Source organism: Thermobia domestica, chromosome 2, assembly GCF_964235325.1.
Source record: "Thermobia domestica chromosome 2, izTheDome1.hap1.1, whole genome shotgun sequence".
Lineage (NCBI taxonomy): Eukaryota > Metazoa > Arthropoda > Insecta > Zygentoma > Lepismatidae > Thermobia > Thermobia domestica.
Window position 1 is genome coordinate 295,404,821 of NC_137455.1, and position 20,102 is coordinate 295,424,922.

Below are 20,102 nucleotides of genomic sequence, written 5' to 3' on the forward strand. Positions count from 1 at the left end.
TGAAAATGCCATGCACATAGGTTTTCTCGGATTCTTCTTGTTTTATTCATTCTAAAATCATTGTCATACATCACATTTTCACAGTCTCCCTAAGCCTTGGTACCTAATAATAGCATCTTAAACTTAAAAAATGTTTATTATTATTATTATTATTATTATTATTATTATTATTATTATTATTATTATTATTATTATTATTATCCTGTATTTTTAGTATATTTCCTTATTGTAACATGGTTCATGACAGGGGATAGAGATAGAATCACATTTGAAGAAAATGTACGAGGGCTAATCAACTATTCGTAAGAAAACAAAAATTGTTTATGAAAATCTGTTACTTTCATCCTGCGTTTATATGAGTGTGAATGGACAAAAATAAAATTAAAAATCTCGAATAAAAAAATAAGAACAAACTCAGATATTATCATGCAATCATGCAATCATGCAATCATGCAATAAATAAAACAAAGTGTTTGTCTGTATGTATGTATGTCTGTGTGCGGCCTGAAGACCAGACGAGTGTACCGAGAGTTACAAATTTTGCTCATGGGTCCCTTGGTTTAGGCCCCAGACCAAGACGAGGCGTTTTTTTTTAATTCGACCAGCGGGATCTCAGGGGAAGGCATTTATCGGGACATATAAAAGTAGTAGAAAATTACCGATATTAGTGTCAAATTCATAGTTTTCACGGTCGCTGAGATCAATGGTGAAACTCCGATCGCATTAACTTCCAAATTCATCCCATTAGGCTGTGGGCCGGGGGTCACCGGAGCGGATACCGAGACATGTAAAAATAATCCAAAATGTCCGACATTAGTGTCAAATCCATAGTTTTCGCGGTCGTTGAGGTGAATGGTGATACTTCCACAGGCGTTGACTTCCAAATGCAGCCCCCGTCGGCTGGGCGCCAGAGGTGTTTTCTTAAAATTCAATCCAGGGGGGATTTACCGGAATATGTAAAAGTAGTAGAAAATGACCGGTATTTTTTCCTTTTCTTGTTCAGTTTGTTTACCTAGATAGTTTATATGACCCATGCGAATAATGGATATTTCAGCTAGTATTATTTATAAAACAAGAACGAGTAAAACAAATAAAATTGATCATCCATTTTTTTACTTTCATTTGCTTAACTGTGAATACACAATTCCAAATGCAGACTATTAGGCCTATACTAGTTCTCTTTCAAATTCTATCACAAACATTCTTCGTTTCCTGTAAATATTAGATAAGTTTAATAAGCACATAGCATACGAACTTCATTAGGAAAATCAGGATATTGTTTGGAGGAGGGCTCGGGTCCCATTTCCAATTGTGTGTTCTCCATGGTGCACTTCATATGACTGTTCAGAAATGCCTCTTCTGACTCTCTGGGTACCACATCTATTGTGCTGCCAAAATGTCTTGAGCCGTGGCAAAAATGCGAACTAAAGCTAACACCCTCACACACCCTCGTGTTGAGCCAATAAGGGTTCAGCTGTTGCTAAGCGAGAGAAAGTGAGTGGAGTTCCTTCAGCCGATAGCAGCGCTTGCAACAGAAGACTAGGGATCAAGTCAATGTGGTATATGTATAGTTTGCTGGATGTGTACTGAGTTTGTGACATTAGGCACGTGACCTTAATCCATTCTTGTGCTGTATTGCTGACGTCAGTTTCCCAGCAATTGTGAAAGCGGATATTTCATTGGCACCAACTTAATATCTAAATTTTCATCTTCTCAATAAGCCCCTCCTAACCCACTTGGAATGGAACTTCCGAAATTCAGGAGAGATTTGAATATTCATCTTCCACTGGACAAAAGGTCTAATTGTCCAATTTCTTTAATGTACATCCTATTTCAAAAAGGTTGACGCTGTTTGAGCTGAAAATTCTGTAAATCCAACTTAAGTATTTTCGTAAACATCAAACTAAAGATGCCAGGCTTGAGCCCCCAAGCCAACTTTCGTTGCGAAAAATTTGTGCCGATGTGTTTTGCTTTCTTAAGTGCAATAAGACATTTGAAATCAGGAGCGGATCCAGGACGAACTTCTGGGGGGCGGTGGGTTGTAAAGTGCTACTTAGAGCAACTTTTAAGAGCTCCACACTCTGGGATTGGTTTTATTTATATATAAAATAAGAAAATTTCCTCTTCTGGGGGGATTGCCCCGATCGCCCCCTGGGTCCGCGCCGTTTGAAATGTTAATAAGTGTAGAAAGAAATAACATTCATTGAAATACATAATGATACAGCATTTCAAAACGATGCAAACGTTGAGCAGTGTTAGTTTTGTCCATACGTAAAAGAACGTTTTTCCCTCTCATCTATCTTGACATTATCAGGTTTTAGACCGTCATTTAACACTACTAACTAACTGTTAAATTATTGAGCTATCTTGTTAACCATTTCAATAAACAATTGCCATCTGTCCTTATTTCCATCGATATTGAGCACCATTTGGCACAGTCTGGCACCAAGATCATCTCTTCAAATTGCTCCATATTCTGCCATTATCATACTTCAACTTACAGCCAATTTTCTTCATAATTGCTCAGCTTTTATGCAAGTAAATCAGGCACAATCCCATTACTTCATCCTACAGACCGGAGTTCCTCAAGGTTCTGTTTTGTCACCACCAGTATATATCATATAGGTTGCTGATATGTCAATACCAGAACCACCCATTTACGAACTTCAGTTTGTTGATGATATGGCATGTCTAGCTTTATGTTCCTCATTTGACCGAATAAACGCAACATTACAACCAGCAATTGATAAACTCGTTAGTTGGTATCTCAAATGAAAACTTAAATTAGATCCATCTAAAACTCAAATGACATTATTTAGGCCTAAACGAAATAAGTATTGCTTAACACAAAATCCAGGACGTTTACATCTTGCATTATATGCTCAACACTACCATTGCAAAATAGCCTCAAATACCTTGATGTACTTTCGAGAAACATCTCTTTTAGGATGCTCAGCTTTCCGATTTACAAGCTAACATTCGCCTTTGGATCAACTTATTACATAGCTTGAAAGAGACGAATTGGGGTTGTAACACCAAATTCATTCTTCATACCTATAAAGTATTTGTTCTGCTCTTACGCATGGATATGTTGCTGGTTATCGGCTCCACTGCAGTCTTATGATAAATTACAAGTCCTGGAACGCCATGTGTTACGCATTGCTTATTCCTTACCACCATGGACGTCAACACAAGAGGTCTACTTTGCACACCTATACCAACACTCTTATCACATCTGTACAGTCTTCGCTCTCGTTATATTCAACGCCGCATAGCAGACGCTCATCTGGTTCTTCGTAAACTCTTAGACCAGACTCCGGCTCTATCACGTTACGCATATTCACCGTTAGATCGTCTTCTTGCTATTCATGAACATGGTCAGGCCACTAATCACTGTAACCACCGTCGTCGTATATATTGTCGCCATCCATTCATGCATTGCACATAATTTCAGTAATACATTCCTTCGTTTGATGACTTACAGGACTCCAAGTGTCTGAACCCGCTTTGAATAGCCCCAGAATAGAAGAGTTGAGTTGATTTTGAGTTTAACGTCCCGTTCAGCAGCGAGGCTATATGAGACGTGGACCTACTGATTAACGTGGAATCCGAACCACATGAGCTCCCGCCGGGAATCGAACCCGGGTCTCCCACGGGAAAGGCGCGTACGCTAACCGCTTAGCCACGGAGGAGCTCCCAGAATAGAAGATTAACACCCTTGTCGTAACTACCATCCTATATCATTCTGTATGTCAATTCATTATATACCATGCCCAGATCACTTTCTACATGCCTAATCAGATAAATACATCAATCAATAAATAAATACTGTCACCCATCTCCCAATGGAACTACAAAATAATTATGATCATGGTCCAAGAGAAGGCGTTACCTTCTGCGGTTCGCCCATCTTGGGATGGAAATGAAATTGCACATTTAAAAAACCTCATTAACAAAAGAAAATATAATTCATTATGTACAGATTGTATTCTTTTTGGCACAGATTTTACAATATGTATCTCTTACGACATGTTACAGAAATGAATTTAATATATTGTATACAAGAAGTGGTATCACATTGATTAAAATAAGAATTGAACTTTTATGTATGCTGTTATTGCATGTGTAAACTGTTCCTTTCGATTTCCCTTACAAGCATTGATAATGTCATTGTCCTTTCGCTCTGGAAAACAAGAATTTTGTTATTGCGTTTCGTTCCATGTAGAACGTCAATCATCCAGTTGAACGCTTTTGTTATATTCAGCTTGTTTCCCTATTTATACCGAAAGAACATGCAAACCAAGCTTAAGATTGATTTTTCTGATTTTTTTTAAAGGAATTTGTTTAAAACTTTTTATTTCATTCATACAAAAAAAATAATGCAATTTTCAGAATAGCTCATTATCAAAGTGTGGTGCACTTTATAAATAGCTATTCAAATGTCAATTTCTACATTATTATTATTATTATTATTATTATTATTATTATTATTATTATTATTATTATTATTATTATTATTATTATTATTATTATTATTATTATTATTATTACTTCGAAATTAATAGCGCAATTCGTATACAATGTCATGTAAATTACGCAAATATGTGAAGCAATGTACTTTAATTGTTCGGTTCATTTAAGCAAATGAATTTTGTATGTGACTCTTAACTTTAGTATTAAAATGTGAACTTTGGTTCTTCAAAAGAGCTAAATAAGTTACGAACTTAAGATAATGTACTGTATATTTATAAACCGATTTATATTGTAAGTTAATGTATTATAACGATAAGTAGTGCCCGTTGGCTACAAGTGTCTCTATATAAGCGCCATGTAATTTGTGTAGTTAGAAGATGAAAAAATATATTCTGTATAAATATAGAGTTTAATTACGGAAATTGAATGATATATAAAAACAAGTGTAATATCTAAATTATTAATCTAATTTACATATGTTTAGAGGTGGAATATAAATAAATGAATTAATTAAGTCTCAAATTGTATTGTCACGTTTAATGTTATAAAATAGTGGACTTGGAAGAAATATTATATATTGAAATTAACGTTATATTTTTAAAAAATGGTGCCATAACCAAGGAATTGTTTACAGTATTGATTCGAATTTTAGTAGAATTACAAATATTCATATTTTTAAAGGGACAACACAGTTTCAAATAACTTACATCACGGATTACCATCTACTAAGAAATAAAAAGAAAAGAATATATATCAATATGGATGTCGCAGACCGAGTATCGTCAAATGGAAGTGAAGAATCAGAAATATTATCAGTAGGATCCAATGCCTGAACATATACTCACACGGAAAGTTATTTTTAAAACCTCCTCCAATCTTTACAAGATAACTGAGCTCTCAGCTAAGCAGTTTGAAAAAATGAAATGAGTTAATAGTAAATTTGGAAGATTAGAGGAGTACATAGACGAGAGAATTGGCTAATCAAATAATTAATTGGAAGAACGAGTATTCCGTAAATTACAAACCACACAACACACCTTCCAGCAAGATGTGGGAAATTTTGAGGAAAACTGTTAACGAAATTCAGCAGCAAGTTGAATATAATCGTAGCCATATTTACGATTTGCGAAATGAAGTAGAAACTGTCAGGAATCAGAAACATGCACAAACAACACATGTGTCAACCACAAATAACCAGGTCGAAGTTGATGCACCCCTTCATAGAAATAATGATCAACGGGAAGTAGTAGAATCGTCTGATTCTGTCCAAGAATCTAGACTTCAGGTCTCAAATCCATAATAATTTCGTTATATATTATTTCTCCCAAGGCCACTATTTTATAACACTAAACGTGACAACACAATTTGAGATTTAGTTAATTCATTTATTTATATTCCACCTCTAAACATATGTAAATTAGATTAATAATTTAGATATTACATTTGTTTTTACATACCATTCAATTTCAATAATTAAACTCTATATTTATAAAGAATAATATATATTTTTTCATCTTCTAACTACATAAATTACATGGCGCTTATATACGGGCACTTATATCCAACGGGCACTACTTATCCTTATAGTATGTATATATAAAATTTGGCAATGGAAGATTGTTCTGCTGTATTATCATTTTACTTTAAATTTATTATATTTTAAATTTTGAGAAGACATTGTGACTCAATGGTACAGCCCTTATCTCTGGTGTGATAGGTCCCTCGTTCGATTTCAGGCAACGTAAATTAGTGGTAGACAACATCGTGTCAGTGGATTTTTCGGAGTTCTCCCATTTTCTCCTACAATCTCATTCCACTAAATCTCTCATAATTGTTCACTTTCATTATCACTTGTCTCCCTTAGCTTAAAGTTCATACTCGTGGGACGTCAACTAGAAAGTTTCATTTCAATTCATTTTTGAAAATGTTAATAGGGTCTACTGTTACCTGTTGATATTCAGTTAGATCCTCCAATAAAATTGGTGCGAGGGCTCATTTTCCTGAATCTAATCAATGGTAGCAACTAACTACCATAGGACCAAATAGACAACAATCGCAACTGTAAACGTAAATACAATCATAATTCCAAAACGGATTGTATTATCTAGCATTTTTACAAGTTCCTAACTTTGTTTATCTGATACCTCTCTTCGTAAATTCTGCTAATTTCATGCCTGCCGATGGTTGTTTCATAAGTGCTTTTTGTTGGCCCCCTTCTGTGATTTCAAATACAGCATTGACCTCCCGAAGTACCAGTAATAATAATGATGATGTGGGGGTATTAAAGACAAGATCTCAAACATGATGCGTCTGTGAAGTATGCTAAAGTAAATTGTAAATAGTCATTGCAATTAGTGTGCTTTATTTATAATTTTTCACAGTTCATTTCTGTTAGTAACTTGCACCCTAGTTCTTCACGCCCTCGAAGTTGGAAACCATAAGGATAATGCTCCACACTTTGATCCAGAAATAAACTGTAGAAAGGGTACCGAAATGAAATAAATGACAACGAAAGAACTAGCGGTCATGCCACTAGTAAAAAATACCTATGATTGGTTTAATTTCCAATTGTGTTTTTCATACAAATTTCAGGTTTCTGAATCCAATAAAACTATTTTGAAACATATCGACCATGAAATCATGAGAAACATGACCTCGAAATTAGGATATTTGAGAAAACGCCTATTTCATAGTAAAAGTATCCACGCTTCGATGCAATTTTAATTGTGCTTTTTATACTAATTTAGGGATACTGCATCTAATTGAACTATTTCAGCAACATAGTTCGTTCATTGATTCACGGGAAAAATTACCCCAAAGTTGGGATATTTATGTCTGCACAGTACGTCGGAAAAGTAACGGCACTCTTTTCCTTTACAAATAACCACTATAGCTCCAGCTATTGAAGCAACAAAAGATCGAAAAGATGGATATCTGCTCAACAAAACGAGAGAACAATCATGAGAACTGATTAACGGAGTGTCAAGTTATAGCAAGAAAATTGAGTGTATATGGTTTTACTTCGTCACAAAAGCACGATGGAGCAAAGACCCAGTATTAAATTTTGTTTCATGCTAGGTGAAACATTTACACACACATTGGAAATGATGAAACAAGTGTATGGTGATAAGTGCTTATGACGTACACATGTGTTCGAGTGGTATACGCGATTCCGGTACGATTGTGAGTCCTTGGAAGATGACTCAAAGCCAGGCAGATCGAAAAACAAAATTCGCGATGAGTTGGTGGGACAAGTGCTTGATATAATCGCCCACGATGTGAATTCGACTGTGAGATGGATAATAGAGGAATTTAATACGACAAAAGACATGATTCTCGAAATCTTGACAAAGGATTTAAAGAAACTGAAAATCTGTGCTCGATTCGTTTCGCACACTGTGTCACAGAACCGTCGCAGTTCGTGACGTTTCGGTTAAAACCAAATATGTGTGCTTCCACATCCTCCGTATTCTCCTGATTTATCGCTGTGCCCATTTCCTATTCCCAAAATTAAAATTGACCATGAACGGAACATTTTATGCCAGTGTTACACACGCCCAATCTGCCGTGACGAGGGTCGTTGAGGCGGTTTCGAAAAAGGACATTCAAAACTCTGCTATCATTGATGGAACGTGTCCAGCGATGTATTGATGCGGAAGGGATGTATTTTGAATAAAAAAAAACTGCAGTTGGTAAAATACCTAATTTTTTTTTAATTTAAAAAGTTCCGTTATTTTTCCGACATACTGTGTATTCATACCTCAAAATTTGAGATCACTTTACTAGGCACCCCATAGAGCGCACGTTTAAAAATAATTCAGCATTCTCAAATTGCGTAGTATAAAAAGCACAATTAGAGAATTTTCTACCCGTTGACAATTTTTACTAATGGCATGATTCTTTAGATCTTTACTTACAAAGATTTTTTCTTCTATTCTTCGTTTTTTAAGTTTCCAACATCTTTCTGAGCAGGTACACTCATGTCCAAAGTCCCGTGTTCGTGGGTTTTCTCGGGGTTCTCCCGTTTTCTCCCACTTTCTTCATTCCACCATTTCATTCATCTCTCATCATCACCCTCTGCTTTAGCCTAACCGGCATAACCGTTGGACGTAAAACTCAAAAATTTCATTTCATTTCATTTTCATGTCCAAAGTTATTGTCGCATGGCTATAAATATGTTGTTGTAGGAATATAATTTGATAACGAATTCGCCCGGTATTTCTTATAATGTTAGTATGTGTATAATCGGCAAAGACATGTACAGTAGAGCGTCGATTATCCGAACGTCGGTCAACCGAACGACCGCTTAACCGAACTGTGTACTCGCTCGCACCTGTTACTCTCCCACCCTACCGTCCATCATCCCCCTCACTCCCAAACCAAGTTTCCCACAGTAGTCGCCGCACTGAGCCACCGCTGGCGGAACATTGCTTCTAATGGGGCCTTCATAAGGCGCTGCTGACCGGCCAAGCCGCCAGTCACTGTGTTTCAACAATCAGCAAACTTCTGTCGGTTTGGCACTGGCTGTAGAAGTACAGTCCAATACAGTGCAGTACAGTACAGTACAGTACAGTTCGATTATCCGAACAAACCAGTTTTCCGAACACCCATGTCCCCCAATTACTTCGGATAATCGACGCTCTACTGTATGTGGCAAATTTCATGTCAAAAGAGCAGTAAATAAGGAGAATAAAATGAAAATAAAACTTTCTTGTCCATTTTAGCAACATTTTGTTTTTCTCATTCTAATTTTCGTATTTATAATTACTCATTCTAATTTTCGTATTTATAATTCTTTTCCTATGAAATTTACCACAAATACACATTTCCCAATTATACACATTGTATCAGTATTAAGAATACCCTGCAGAATGACTATGAAATTATATTCTTACAAGAAGACAGTTAAAGATATGCGACAACCATTTTGGACACAAGTGTACGTCTATACTTTAAAAAAAAAAAAAAAAAAACATGCAATTCTGCTGAAACAGTCTCGTGTTGAGTAATAGTGAGTAGTATGCGAGAGAAAGTGGTACGAATTCATGTGTGCAATAGACCAGATACTGGTGATGGAAAGGAAGAGACCTTTCCCATTTTTAAAGGGGACAGATTGTGAGCACGCTCGTAAAAAGACATTATCAGGGAAGAAGAATAGTGGATGGAAACCAAGCCTTGGTGAGAAGAATTGCTAAGCATTGAACACGATTGTCACAAAGAAATATACAGGTAGTGTGGCTAAACTAATTGCAGCCATCTGAAACAACCTACATTATTTTCACAATCACAATCCCACAAGAAGGGTAACACTTTGACATTTGCAATTCGAGTTGAGATTTCGAAACCTCTAATCACCTTCCTCAATAAATGTTGCCCATGAGATGAGAAATAAGGATCTCTTGTCTCATCTCGTACAAGTATCCTCTCCTCTCGATTTTCGAAGAATTTTTACTGTCTTGTTTCGTAAATTTATGTGTAAAGTTTATGCTTTAATTATTTCTTCTTAATTTCATCTAGACGATAACAGAATCTTTCCGCATCACGAGAGGCCCACGAAAAGTAGGATATAATGACACTCAAACCATATTTAATATTAAAGTAAATCATATAATTGCTTGCATATCATTAAACGTCGGTAAAGTCTCTTCATTCCGTCCATACAATCAATTAATTTGTAGTTTTTATATACAATGAATCATGTAGCACTGCTGAAATAGTGTTCCAGATCTAAGTAAGACTTGGGAGAACTAGTGTTGCCCAACGAGACTCATGAAATTTCTCGTTTACTCTCGAAAACAACAAAAATTATCATGTTTCTAGTATCATCTCGAGTTTAGGCGTCTCATAGGCAACACTAGAAGCCAACGTGACACTAGAAGCTATCAAAAAATGTTGCCTAGAACATAAAACATGGAATACGGTTATTGGGAGAAAATAATATTGTCTGATAAGTCATATTTCTACTTAGCCTATTTCCAATAATAGTCTGGATTTACATATATATGATGGATGATCACATATACGTATGCTCTGGACCATATGAGTATCTTGGTGAGTGTCCCTCACCTCTTTTTATTAAATTCTAGGTGTGAAATATCTAAAAGCGCTTAAACAAGCGTTTAATTATTTAAAATGGAAATTCCAAATACAAAATTTCATATATCTTAAGGGATTCCAAGGTATGATTGTCATATTGCAATATTTGCCAATTCCAGCCCTTTTGGTACCCAACATTTTTCCTTCCCTTCTAGGACAAACATCAAGTAACGCCGAAAGATGTGTTTAATTATTTTATATGAAAATTCTAAATCAAAAATCTCTAGTGTCTAACCTTAAGGAATTCCAAGATATGGACATATTATTATAATGGTTGCAACTCCTAGCCCCATTTGACATAAAATTTTCAAAAAATTCTTTCTTAATGGTATCTTATGTTACAAATCCTATGTCCTGTCCAAAATATCAAATTTTGGCTTCACGAGCTTCGACTAGGAGTCGATCAATCAGTCCATTAGGATCCCTTTTATAAGAGAGATCAAGGGGAATTGCTTACCAATTGACTGTTGCACCGCACGAAAGTAGTTCACTATTCTTCTGGAAATGATTTACCTGTTCCATACCTCAAATACCACACCGAATATAAGCTGTATTTCAAGGTAACGGTGGAGGTAGTGAGACTCTTCACGACTTAATTATATTTACGATTTCCATTTGTATATTACTATACTGTTGGTTAAAATGTTTATATTTTAAACTCAGACGGGGGTAATTTCCCCTCTGAATCCCCTCAATGACGCCCCTAGTTCAATGCCATATTATTCACTGAAGTACCATTCTATTAAGGTTACATTTTATATGCAATAACATGTCAACTTCACTTATGACGATGATAACATAATAGAATGACTGTCTCCGGGTTTTTCTACTCACGTCAGTAATGAAATGAAAGCCGTAAGCCAAGCTATCCAACTGTAATCAAAACTATTAATATGATGTTCAGAATTATAAATGAATAGTGAATTTCAAGTAAATCTATCTTTAGTCGTAATTTAGAATTTATGGAAAATTTATACACAAAAATAAATGCTGTATTACATAGCCATTCTAGAATGAATTGATAGTAGAATGGGGGAATTTGATTGTCTTAACTACGATTTACGAAAGAAGATTTAGACGACGAAAGGAAACGGGAGAAAAGAAAGATAGAAAAGAATAAAAAAAGAAAAGTAAAAAAGAGACTTAGCAGGAATTTGCATGATATTCCTGGTCTCCAAAAAAATGTCGAAATTTTAGACTATAATTCAGACTTTGTTTTTCTCTATCTCATTCGTATTAACAAAGTTAACATTTAGAGAATCAAGTTTTCCTCGATATGGAAAAGGGAGAAATGAATGATGAGCTTAATTAGTCCTTTTTTCCTCCTAAATAAGTGTTTCCAAAATCAAGACCTAATTAAATCACTTTCTTTCCTCCGAAAACTGTATACTTATCTCGTTTCAATAAAATTGTTGACTCTCCTCTCTAAATTCCCATAGTCGAGATTTCTCTAAATCGCAACTAGAAGCAGTTCACTCGATTTTTTTTTATCAAAACCGTTAGCCTTCCTCTTAAATGGGAACCTAACTTTTTTAATGATTTAGTTTGAACTCGTAATATAAGTAAAGAGCACGTCCTCCTTACGTTAGACTCACCAAATTTCTCGAAAATTATTCATTTTAAAAATAAAATTCTCAACCATCCAAGAATTATTTGCTTCATAACACAGCATATAGTAATTTTTATGGATCATAAAGCGGAGAGGAGGACTATCGGATATTATCACTTGAACAAACGCACCTCTGGTGATTGGGGTCCCGGGTTCAAACCCTGCTCCCGCCAAGTGAACTTTGTGGCGGACAAACACCGTGTGCGTGGGTTTTCTCGGGGCTCTCCCGTCTCCTGCCACTTTCTTCATTCCACCATTTCATTCATTTCTCATTATCACCGTCTCCTTTAGCCTAACCGGCGTAAACGTGGGACGTAAAACTCAAAAATTTCATTTCATTTAATTTTCAATTATTATTTAATTCCATTTATGGATGAGAGTACAGGAAAAGTAAATGATTTATATTTTAATTTTATATTCCACACATGTCCTGTAGGTTAAAGAAAATGGATAATTAACGCAAGTAAATGATTATGTCTATGAAAAAGTTAGTGAAATGAGAATGTGAGAGGAGAAACAGCTAAAAATCCACCAGAAACTAACATGGTCTGGAATCGAACCGGGAACTTTTCACACCACAACTGAGCGATCTATATTATTTTTTTATAACACTGTTGACTTTCTAACGGAAACGACAGAAATATTAACACAGAACACAGCACCACTAGTGCAAAAATCACTATATTTCCTTATGAATATACGAAAAGAGCTAGGCGAATTTTATTTTTGATAAGACAATGTCTTTCCCAACAGTTGACATTTATTTATTAAGAAAAAGGGGCACGGTAGCTCTGTGATAGAGCGCTTAGGTCTGGTGGGTACGGTCCATGGTTCGATCTCCGGTCAAATAAATTTGTGGTGGACAACATCGTGTCCGTGCGTTTGCTCGAAGGGCTTCTTTTTCCTTCCACATTCTCTCTCTACCAATGTTTTCATCATTATTCACTTGCCTTAATCATCCATGTCCCTTGTCCTGCAGAGCATAATCGTGCTATGTTAAAATGAAAGATTTCGTTTATTAAGTAATTTGGGAAATAAATTTAGACAGAACCTACATTCAAAGGCTCAGTCTAGTTTTTGCTTGTTTCGACACTAGGAAAACCTACAAAAAATCCGTCCAGAATAGTTATCCGCAAGATACGAACCGAGATCTGCTCTAATTACGATGTGAGAACTCTAATATTTCAACAACCTACTCATCAATTCACCTAATTCTCACTTCGTCTAACACTTCTTCAACTGTCATTTACAAGTAAAAAGTCACATTGGCCATTTCCACCTTTCCATTTTGCCTAATCCTTATTCCGTCTAACGATCTTATCAAGGAGAAAATACACTCGATATATTAAATCTTATAGTGTATTTATCCCTATATGTATAAGAAGTTATACATGTATACCTAGTGAAAGGCTTGTTGACGAAATACAACAAGGCCAAGGGGCCGTGCTGGCTCAGTGGTAGAGCCTTCACCTCTGGTGCATCGAGTCCCTAATTCGATCCCAGCTCGCGCCAAGTGAACTTTTGGTAGCTTTAGAATAGAGGAAAATATATGGTAAAATCTTGCCATACCAAAGACAAGCAGCTGATCTTAACTCTTAAAATGTAGAACATAATCTGGTTTGTTCATATTAATAACAAGCTATTAACAATAATTGTATATTCGAACGATATCTTGTGATACTGAAGGGAAAACAAATAGAAACATGAATTTTAAGATTCCTGAAATTCATTGGTGTCTCTGGCATATAAAGTTTTTGCGGGGGGAACATCAAAGAAAATAATTTAAATGATAGTACCTAGCCCAACCTGTTTAAAAATCTTCGATTCCATTTGTTACCTTTCTGCTTACCTTTACGGACCCCCTGAGACATATCAAGAAATCTGTCATAATCGTTTCACAGCCTGAGTATTATATTCCAAATAAATATACGGTAATTATTATTGTTTATATGTTAACCTGTCGTTAGTAAGTAAATTAAATTAAAATACAATATTTAATACGAATTAAATAATACTTTTGATAAAGTGGATACTTTCAAATATTTAGGATCAATATTAACAGACGAAAATCATATTCACGAAGAAATTAAATGTCGACTAAAAGCAGGGAATTCGTGTTACTATTCGGTTCAAAATCTCTTGTCGTCGCGAATTCTGTCGAGGAATTTGAAGCTTAAAATATATAAAACGATAATCATGCCTGTTGTTCTGTATGGTTGCGAAACATGGTCGCTTACTCTGAGGGAAGAACATAGACTGAAAGTATTTGAGAATAGGATCCTGAGAAGAATATTCGGACCCAAGAGGAACGAGAATGGGGAATGGCGGAAACTTCATAACGAGGAACTACATAGTTTATACGGTTTACCCAACATTGTTAGGGTCGTCAAGTCTAGGAGGCTTAGGTGGGCAGGTCATGTAGCTAGAATGGAAGAAAGTAGAAACGCTTTCAAAGTCTTGACTGGTAGACCCATAGGAAAACGACAATTAGGAAGACCTAGGCGCAGATGGGAGGATAATATTAAGATGGATCTCGCAGAGATAGGAATACAAAGTAGAAACTGGATCCAATTAGCTAAGGATAGAAGTCAGTGGAGAGCTTTTGTGAACGCGGCACTGAACCTCCGGGTTCCATAGGCCATAGAGTTAGTTAGTTAGTTATACAATATTGAATATTTTGTACTTAAAAATATTGGGGGGACGCGTCCCCCTCGTCCCCCACTAGAGACGCCAGTGTTGCAATGTAGGTTTTGGATGTATGACCCAACTATCACATGTTCAGGAAAGCGAAATTCACAGGTGATAGAGCATTTACTAAATAAATGTAAACAAAATAGAATACTATGTTAAAATTTGAATAATAACGTCGTAGAACTTACAAATTGTTATGAAGTAAAGAGTGATAGCAGTTCCAAATATATTGCTTTTAGGCAAGAAATATCGTGATAATATCGTTAGACAGAATGAAAATTAAGTCAAATGCGAAATTGCACTTACACGCGAATTTTATCTGTAAATGACAGCGTTAGGTGAAATTAGAATTAGGAAAAATGTGAATACACCTATTCAACTATGCTTGTCAGGTCAAATTCTAAACCTTTAATTGAATGAGTATCTACACTATCTGTTCAAAACGAAAACATAGATAATTTTGAATACTACTACCTTATTTATTTTGCTTCAGTCTTTCACTTCATAAAGATCCTAACAAAATTCCTTTTTGGCATAACAAAAACACTTCATTTTTATTTTTAGTTTTTGTTTTCTGTATAAGAAAGCACGGAAAAAAAGTTGTTCGCTAGCATCACATTTTTGTATTCCTAAAGTTGATATTGATTTACAAAGGATATAATAGGAAAATAGAAAAATAGAATATACAGTAATAGGGGTCAATAGATAACTTTTATTGTTGACCTCTATTATATTCTATTTTCGAACAAAGTTATGAGTAAATGTTAGTGCTTTGTCTTCATCTATGTAGAATCACTAGAAGTGAAGTGATTTCTACTTTTCAGTCTATAATAATAATAATAATAATAATAATAATAATAATAATAATAATAATAATAATAATAATAATAATAATAATAATAATAATAATAATAATAATAATAATTTCTATTAGTATTTTGTAGCAATAAAAGTTACACAAGTTAAGAGACCAAAACTACATTCACGAAGAAATTACTCAATATTATTCAGTCCATATTCTTTTTCTCGATTTCTGTCGAAGAACTTGAAGCTTAAAATATATAAAACGATAATTATGCTTATTGTATTGTATGGTTTCCGTACGTTTTCCGTAGGCCATAGAATTAGTTTGAAGTTAAACCAATAGTATTCATTATTATGACCCCCTTCCATGTCACTTACTATCATTTCAAACGATTTTCCTCTAATCGATACCACATAACATACGATTTAACTGATAGAATTATATTCTTCTTCTGTCTTTTCTTTTCCTTCTATCATATTTTCTACCACTTCTAACACAATATAAAAGGACACCTCAGGCTCAGTAGTACCTCTGGCTTGTGGAATCCCTTGTTCGATCCCCCGCTAAGTAAGTTTATGGTGGAAAACATCGTGTCTGTGGGTTTTCTCTGGGTACTCCCGTTCCTTCCAACGTTCTCATTCCATACTTTTTCTATCATAATTTACTTGATTTAATCATCGTCTTCCTTATCCTAAAGAACATAATAATTATGGGACGTTGAAATGAAAGATTTCATTTCATTTCCTATCGCAATACAATTTCTTGTTGCTGTCATGATGATTCCATTACTAGTCTTTTGACATTATTTTTCACTTCCTTATTAGAAGATTTCCCGTTTCTTTCAGTTAATATTTTTTCATTCCTTCCAATATTCATAGCACTCCCTGCCTTAATAGTGCTTAGCACGTGTGCCTTTGGTGCACATAATATCACGTTTAATTCGCGGTGGAAGAGTGGTTGTTCGGATCCCACTTTAAAGTATAGACCTACTTGTCGTATAGTCTTGTGCTGAAATGAGACGCTAAACTTCAACAAAAATATCCATACTTAAAAGTGCTCATTCCATTCTTTGTCACTGTTTGATAATGCTTAACCTTCTCCACTATATAACACCATATTCGCAGAAAACATTTAAGAAATCTTTTTCCCGGCTTTTTTATTTAGGTAATTTCTATTATTGCTGTGGCGGCGTAGTCGATATCTGACATCTTGATGGCTCAGATTTGATCCCCGACGAGACGCTTTTCTCATTCTATCTTTGTTCTAATGCGTATGTAAGGTTCACTCAGCTTCTTTGAAGCGGATAATCTGGAACAACCTGAAGAGGTTAAAAACCCGGAGCACGACTCTGACTTCATCAGCTTTTTAAGTGAAGAAGTCAAGAAGTTGTCAGTGCTTTTACCCCTATAAACAGCCCGTAGACCTTCATATCCTAACCCGAAAGAGGGAGACCACCTTTAGCATTATTTCAGGTTTTGTTTTGGGTTTTCAAGACTCTCCGATATATCTTCATGTTTTCTATGAGTATACTAGCTAAACTTGCGCTGTCTACACAGCAAATCACTCTTAATATGAGCATGAATTTCTTTGCAACTTCTTCATTACAACTGTTCATGTCTCTTTACATGCACAAGTGGTGACGAAAAATAGGAAATCTTTCAGTTTATCATGATTATGCCCTTTTAGGCTAAGAAAGACAATGATGAAGGCAAATGAATGATGATTCAAGAATTGGTGGAATAAGAATTTGGGAGGAAATGAGAATTCCCAAAAATCCCACGAACACAATGTTGTTCACCACCAACTTACTTGGATGGGGATCGAACTACGGACCCTACGCTCCAGAGATAAGAATTTCTACCACTGAGCCACCGTGCTTCTTTAGTGATGACGGAAATAGTATAGTAGAGCAATACCAGTGGAGATTATATCTTTCTTTAACGACGCTGAATCGATTAAAATCGCCTATTCCTATCTAATACCACTTTTGTTCTTGATAGTCGAATTTAAAACCGGAAATGGTTAATTTTAACCACTTCCGCTTTTAGTAGATGGTTTCGACGGAGAGACGGAATCTATTCTTAGTGTGCTGAATCGATTTCGAAAACCCACTTCTTAATATCTCTTACCGTATTTATTATATGGCGTCAATATTGAAACCGGAAGTACTAGTAAATATCTGTCACTTCCGGTTTCAGTAGAGTGTTACGGTGTAGATAATCCTTCTTAAGACGCTAAATCGATTCAAAAAAAATACTTGTCTGTCTCTATTACAGTATTTCTTTTATGGTGATCAATGTTGAAACTGGAAATTGTATTTCTACCACTTCCGGTTTGAGTAGAGAGCTAATGGAAGAGATGGAATCTGTTCTCGGGACGCTGAATCGACTCCAAAAAAAAAAAACTCTTTTCGATTTCTCTTACCGTTTTTTCTCTGATACCTAACGAATGAAGAAACAGACAGATAGATGGACGGACATACTCATTCTATAAAAATTCCGATACCTATGCATAGCATAGTTTGGAAGTCTAATAATTGTGGAAACGAATTGAACACTAATAAGATAAATCTACTTGCGAGAAGTTTTCAAACACCTTGTACGACAACAACCCGCACAGCATGATGGTCGTGCAAAATTGCATAACTTCAAGGCATTTCGTCTCCTAAAAGCGATAACTCCTAAAACATTGAACTGAGAAATACAGGAATAGTCTTTCTTGAAAAGTTGAATGAGTATTGGCAAATCTACACAAAATTTGCTATCGATCAATGAGAACTGCACATTTCTAGAACTGTGGATTCAGAGATCTCATTGTCGAAAGAACTCCCGCAAACATAGAAACGTTATATATTTATACACGTAGATTATTATGTTATCGAATTTCTTCAGAAATTGTGTACATATCAAACTCAGGAGGACAATTCGTCAACTATTTGACGAAGGGTTGTATCTCAAAAATCTCACTTTTTCAGTCACAAAGAAAGAAATATAATTCCATAGAGGAGAAAAAAGTTAAATATGCAATAATTGATCAATAATTCCACATAATTATTATCTACATCGGGTGACGAGTAATTGCATATACAACTGTTTTTCTGTCCACGTAAATACTATTTCTTTCTTTGTGTCTGAAAAAATGAGATTTTGAGATACGATCCTTCATCAAATAATTGACGACTTGTAGACCTCCCCCCTTGAAGACCCACATGACGTCACTGACTACGTTTATTTTCTATTTTAATCATTTAGATTTACAATTAGTTTTATATTTATTTGCAAATATTATGAGGATGAATAATGATTAAATTCTTCAAATATATCATAATTCTGAAGAAATTCAATATAATATTTCAGCAGAACTAATGGAATATTCTACACATATGTTACTAACATTCTTGAGTTGCGTGTACTTATAACCGTGTGCAGATTTCCAGATTAGAAGGAATTAAACCCTCAACCATTAGCCATTCCAGAAAAAGTAAGATTTAGACTTACTTAAAATAGTGCATTGGTTCATTGGACTTTTGTAGAATATCAAAATTGTAGTGGAAGCATTTTCGCTTTCCATGTGTACTCCAGTGTCTGCGTGTGGTTACTCAGCTTAACTGATGTTAGAAGAATCGATGCGATATTTTTTATGCATTGTACAGTCGACTGCAAAAGTGTATATCCGAATCTATATACGTATTATTTCCCCTATAACTTTGGATTAGTGTCCTTTCGTAGCCGAGTGGCTAACGGGGCATTTTCTATACACGTGGTCCTGGATTCGATTCCCGGTGAGTCGTCCGGACTCGAATTTAAAGTGTAGATCCGTCTCATTTAGTCTCGGCGCAGAAATGTAATGTTAAATTTCAATCAGTAAACTAATAACCTTCATTTCATATAATTTTTATATAGTATCCAAAATCACTTACAAATTGATCGAAAAGAATATGGAATGCATATCCATCTTTGCAAGTGACCATAGATTCATAAAGCTTGCGACAATTAAAATTTCAGCGTTTGTTCAAGGGAAAAGACAATCAACTTTTAACGATCCATATCCTGACTTTAAACTTCTTTTTCGCTGTTTGTGGTATAAACAATTACCAACTTTCTAATAGTGTTTTTAGTTTAACGTTATTACTAGAGACCGGATATTTAGGCATTAAAAACATGGAAAATAAGCACTTAAAATTTAGAAAATAGGCACTAAAATGTAACTCAAAATAATGAAGATAGATACTCAATACTATTAAAAATCAATTTAAGTCATATATATCTATAGATAATGTTTAAAGAATATAGAAACATAACTGTTTGTTAATATATTATTTTACTGTATATATACAATGGAAACTTGACATGTATTCCATGTATATTTGGTAAATACATTTTCTACAGCACTTTATCACTACACATAACAGTCCAAATTTTATACACT

The 20,102-nt window shown here is 35.0% G+C and overlaps 1 protein-coding gene across 1 annotated transcript in view; it reads right to left on the reverse strand.

The window, feature by feature from the left end:
- The window catches only part of LOC145678589 (uncharacterized), an 820,101-nt gene that overhangs the window by 799,123 nt on the left and 876 nt on the right, over window positions 1-20,102 (reverse strand). The window lies entirely within an intron of this gene.